Here is a 6,000-nt window from a genome sequence, read left to right on the forward strand (position 1 = left end):
AGTAATCCAACCTTACTCAAACTCAACTTCTCTCGATCTCTCTTCAGTCCTACTCACTGGGGGGCAACCAGCCGGAATCACTCAGCCTTAGGTTGTCCTCTACTCTCATCACTGCCTCAGCATAGAAAACCTTCTGCCCCACAAACACTGGCTCAACCTGTCTCTCGCACAGGGCACTTGGAATCCCCAGCTGCATGGGCACCCTCACAGTTAACACACAGGGCTTTCTCTACCCCAACTATACACTCTCTCTGACTATGGCCTCCCCCACACTTTTCATGTTGTCGGATCTCCCTTCTACACACTGCTGCAACATGTCCAAATCCTTGGCACCTAAAGCACCAATGAGGGTTTGGAACAAAAGCTCTCACGGAATAACTGACAACCTAAACTGACCTTGTCAGGTACAAACTCTGTATCAAAGTTGAACATTTTTTAGAGGTCCATGCACTGGGTAATGAGCAAAATGACGTCTTTTAGATGTCCATAGACGTTGGCATCGGACCGTGCTCACTGTGTATCCTCAGTCTCACCATTGCCACCGGGTCTACGTCTCACCAAACGGTGAGCATCTGATCCACCTCTACACTTAATGCCACCCCATTGATCACTCCTTTGAGCAGCACCCTACTCCTGAGAGCAAAGTAGGCTGAGATGTGTGACACGGAGAGCCCGTTGCCTCTGGGCGGAGGATACACAGAAAATCAAAATAATTCCACTTCTCAAAACTTTGACAGATGTAACAATTCCCAGATTGTTCGTTATCCAGGGATGCACTTTCTAAAAGAAATTCACACCTACCGGTCCAAAATCTTCTCTGATATGATAATCAGCATAAAGGCGAGATGTATCTTCCACACCTGTCGCTGCAGGTACTTCATCCTGGTCAGGCTCAATTTCATAGGAATCGTTACTGTCGACCGACTCCATCTTGATATTCTCAAGAATGATGGGATCCAAGCTCCTCAAGAGAGCAAGTAGATTTATGATTAAATTGAGTTGTCTTGTATTCAGGAGACGAAGGTTTGTACTTAGTGCCATTGTTTGTCTTTCGAGTCCAACTCCAACTTTCACCCTCAACTCCGCCTACTCTGTCTCTGCACTAGAAATAACCAGGGGGAGCCTACCAATAGTCTAATTTGGTTTCTTTTCTTTGTCTCCTCTCCTCTTTCTTCAAGGACTTGTAAGCACAGGATAAGTGGAAACACTTAGACAGCATTACTAATATTTTAATCATTAAAATGTTAAGAGAATGTGATACATTTACTGAGGCAATTTGTTTTGAGACAAGTACTTTACGAATGCTTTCAATAGGCCTACAATATATTAGCTACTATGAAAGTCAAGTGATTGGACCGGGTGGATGACGAACAGTTAAGTGTCATTTGAAACAACAGGATCACCTCTTCATCTCACAAGCCTTGCCAAGAGCCACTTCACTGTGTGACTGAGATAATAGAGTGCACTCCAGTTGGCAGGTGACGGAAATCAACCAGGCAAACCAGAAGAGGAGAAGCATCCATGTAGATCTGATTTCAGATCTGCCCATATGATAAAAGTATTGTCTGTCTTTTATTCAGTAAGGTTCTAGATCTGGTGTGTCACCTGCTCTCTGCCCCCAGACACATAATGGCCATGTCTGATGGTTGGGACGTGCCTTGTGTAAGAGGGTCTGCTAAAGGGGTTCCCAAACCTTTTCACTCAGGCCCCCATTCCAGCATTAGGGAGCATCATCCAATGACAAGGGAAGTTGTAACTTTTTTTTAGCCTACCATTAAAGGGGGGCTGAACTCACTGATTTCGTCTCAGTTTTCCATCATATTAAGACATTTGACTGCGGAGATGAAATTTGTGTCTTGGGGGTGTGATTTAATGTGGATGTGTTATGCTTGCTATAGCCTACCCTGACAGTGTTGTTGTTTATTCCTCTTCACTCACCGTAGTTGAGATATCCCTAACAGCAACAGAACCAAAGATACTTTGGTACTTTGGCTAAAGGAATGACAGTTGTGCTTGTGATGCTAACCTAAGCTCATGAATGTGAGAATGATTGAGTTGGAAATAAGCCAAGCCTTTAAATTACTTGCCTAGTTAATAAAGAACAAGTCTCGATGTTTCAACATAACATTGGCAATGTTATGTTTCTTATATGTGTCATTGTCTCATGTCACTCAAACAAGGCCGAGGCGCTGAGTGTGATGACTCAATTGGGTAGTTCTGCTGTTTGCATAGAAATGGGTGGGCAGCTGGCAGCTGTTTAGATAGCTGGCAGCTGTTTCACCTTTCAACTTTATTGCATGACAATTCTCCTTGTGTGTTTCGCTCGGATCATTTAGATGGGTGCTGCTAGCTGTCCCATGTTAGTGGGAAAGTGGGCATGATTGAAATCCAAACCCAACCCTAAAATATCCAAGGACATCGGATACGTCTTAAATTCCTTACTTCTCACAAATCTCTGTTTTAGTACATTTTGTGACTAGAATTGATGTTTATGACTGCTAACGAGGCCACATAGGCTGTTTTCAACCAGATACATATTTTTGGGGTTCTGTTCCTCTTTAATAACTCCCTTATTACACTCTTTGAGGAAGGAAAGGCTTTGTTTAATTTGCAGATCCCTTTGGAAACTTCCCAGGAATCAAAATCACTCTGCTATAAAATTATCGCATCACTTCCCAGTTTCTCTTTGACCGTCAGTTACAGACAAAGTCATTTCTGAAATCTATATAAAGACACACATGACAAACTAAACTACACATATGGAAATGATTTTCCTCAGAAAGTCACTCCTGGTAGATATTGGATTCTCATGTTGCTTGGCAACAGCGCTAGTTTATATTGAATGGTAAAATGCCTATTATATTAATTGATATGAGACTGATGAATGTTTCAGTGTATGCCAGCCTTACGGTAGCTACTTATTCACCTGAGACGTGTCTGCTCTGCCTCAACTGCCTTTCATGTATAAAAAATGAGAGATCAAAATTGAACACATTAATGTGCTACAAAAAGAGTACTTGTGCAATTGTTTTATTGTTACTTGGTTTTCAGGCAACATATGCAACTCCACTATTTCTGGCAATCATGCTGCGTTTCACCAACAAATTCCATCAACAAGATGAACACAGAAACTGACAGTGGAATTCATCGCTCAAAAGTGTAACAAGTGACAACCACCCCCCCCCCCAAATAAATAAATAAATAAATAAATACAACACGTCTACTGTACACGGGATGATAATGAAACAACTAGCGATGTTGTTGACTTTGGTAGAGGTCCTCCATTGTATCAAGCGTCCCCCCCATGGCCCTCAATCAATGGGAATAAAAAGGCTCTCATCCAAGAAGTGCTGCGTTCCAATACAACGTCACCCAGAAACCCTCAAAAATCAATGTGACATCAGTTTTGATGACCATATCGGAAAAAGAGTTCCATGTCATGACCTGATGTCTGCAGAACGCAATTTGAGGATTTCTCCAGTGGTGGTATCTGCATTATTGAAGAGGAACCAGTATAAGGCCAGAGGATCTTAGTGTCTCTTCACTTACAGTATGTTTACGATAGTATAATATAACCCATCTGTCCTCTCCCAGTGTAACACGATGAGTCTGTCTATCATAACACCATGGCTATCATGATGCCTGAGTTGGTAACCTCACTCCTCGGCTTGAAATGACTTCAAATTGATAGCTTTTCGGTGGTGCGGCTGCCTAAGACTTTGTCAAGAGACAGAGGTCCCGAGATCCAGTCTTGGTGTGAGCTGGTGAGGGGGGCGAAGAGATACTGTTAAAGAAAGCAGTGTGATGCATGTTACAGATGCATGTTACAGTGGTGACGTTAGACTCGGATCTGCAGTTGTAGTCAGCTCAACAGCTGGGGTCGCTGTGGAGTGAGGTTAGACGGAAGAGTGTAAACGGGGCTATTGGGTCATCATGATTGGATGATGTAAACCCCATGTTAATGCAAGGTGGAACCAGGGCTTTGTTGTCATGGCCTTTAACTGGCACTGAAAGATTCTACTAACAAAGCCGTGTTGTGGAACAAACATCAGTCACCGTTATTCCTGAGAGTCAATAGCTAACAGCCCTAAACCAAGCATAGAAGCAATCCCCCAACTGAGCCCCCTTTTCAATCGCATCAATTCAGGACTTCCTGGTATGGGATGCCCTGAAGACATAACTCACAGACACAGCCATTCCATAGTCTATTTGGTTCTCAAGTGTTTTTTTTCTGTCCTGTACCCTATCCATTTGTCACCCTGTAGAACCCGGCTCACAGCCCTTTCAGATTAATGGGAGAACTATGCCCCAACACACTAATGTCCTTAATTTATTTCAAGTTTACAGTGATTTGTCAGTGTAATTTCCTTGTCATTAAACTTAATGAAAATGGATATAATCCAAATAAATGTGACTTTTTACAGTTTGTTCAACAATAACAACACCTACTCCTCCGTTTAGAGACCATGGTTGCCTCCTTCTGCATGTTGTCAGTTCCCCTTGCCTATAAAGGAGGAGAGGAAAAATGTATCGGTCGTTAAATCCCTCAGTCTTGAGTTGATTCAATTGTTTGTCTGAAAAGGAGAACAGATGGGATGAGAATGACAGGAGAGAGGAATGAGGAGCAGAGGGGGATGAGAAGGAGAGGGGGATGTACTGTACTCAGGGTTGGGTAGGTTACTTTCTAAATGGCATCTGTTACAGTTACTAGTTACCTGTCCAAAATTGTAATCAGTAATGTAACTTTTGGATTACCCATACTCAGTAACGTAATCTGATTACATACATTTTAGATTACTTTCCAATTGAGATGGATTAGAAGAAGACAAAACTGTATGTGAACAATTGACCGACATCTATTGCAGGATAAATACATTTTAAAGTTTACATACCTGGCCATATATGGATGTTCAATTTTACTTTATGGGTTGGTTATGTAGGCTTCTTCTAACCCATCGCTTTCTACTACATATAATAATACGATTAAATGATATCTTTACATTAAAAACCAGTCTATCAGAATTCCAGTCATTCCAATAAATGTTATCCCCTTTGATCGTAAAATATAGATACCATTGTTTTACTTAAACATAACCCCAAAATGAAGGACTTACTAGCCAGCCCTACTCTGTTGTTTATGATTTTTTTGTCATGGAGTACAGATTGGGCACATTGATTCAAGCTGAAAAATAAATGCTGTGCTCATGGAATGGCATGCTTTGAGCACTACTGAAAAGTTCTATTTACATGTGAAAAATGAATGCCATATGCTGCATTTGCTATAGGCCTATTGTTTACCTTTTTGTTGGTGGCACTGATATCTTGATAATATGCAGCTGTTTAAAGGGCAAATCCACAGATGAAACAATTATTACTCACTTCACAGAACAGCGCAAACTGGCTCTAACCAGAATAGAAAGAGGAGTGGGAGGCCCCGATGCACAACTGAGCAAGAGGACAAGTACATTAGAGTGTCTAGATTGAGAAACAGACGCTTCACAAGTCTTCAACTGGCAGCTTCATTAAATAGTACCCCGCAAAACACCAGTCTCAACATCAACAGTGAAGAGGCGACTCCGGGATGATGAACTTCTAGTCAGAGTTGCAAAAAAAAGCCATATCTCAGACTGGCCAATTAAAATAAAATATTAAGATGTGCAAAAGAACACAGAAATTGGACAGATGTGTGTCGGGGGGCTAGGGTCAGTCTGTTATATCTGGAGTACTTCTCCTGTCTTATCCGGTGTCCTGTGTGAATTTAAGTATGCTCTCTCTAATTCTCTCTTTCTCTCATTCTTTTGTTCTCTCTCTCAGAGGACCTGAGCCCTAGGACCATGCCTCAGGACTAACTGGCCTGATGACTCCTTGCTGTCCCCAGTCCACCTGGCCGTGCTGCTGCTCCAGTTTCAACTGTTCTGCCTGCGGCTATGGAACCCTGACCTCTTCATTGGACGTGCTACCTGTCCCAGACCTGCTGTTTTCAACTCTCTAGAGACAGCA

Source organism: Oncorhynchus clarkii, chromosome 18, assembly GCF_045791955.1.
Source record: "Oncorhynchus clarkii lewisi isolate Uvic-CL-2024 chromosome 18, UVic_Ocla_1.0, whole genome shotgun sequence".
Taxonomy (NCBI): domain Eukaryota; kingdom Metazoa; phylum Chordata; class Actinopteri; order Salmoniformes; family Salmonidae; genus Oncorhynchus; species Oncorhynchus clarkii.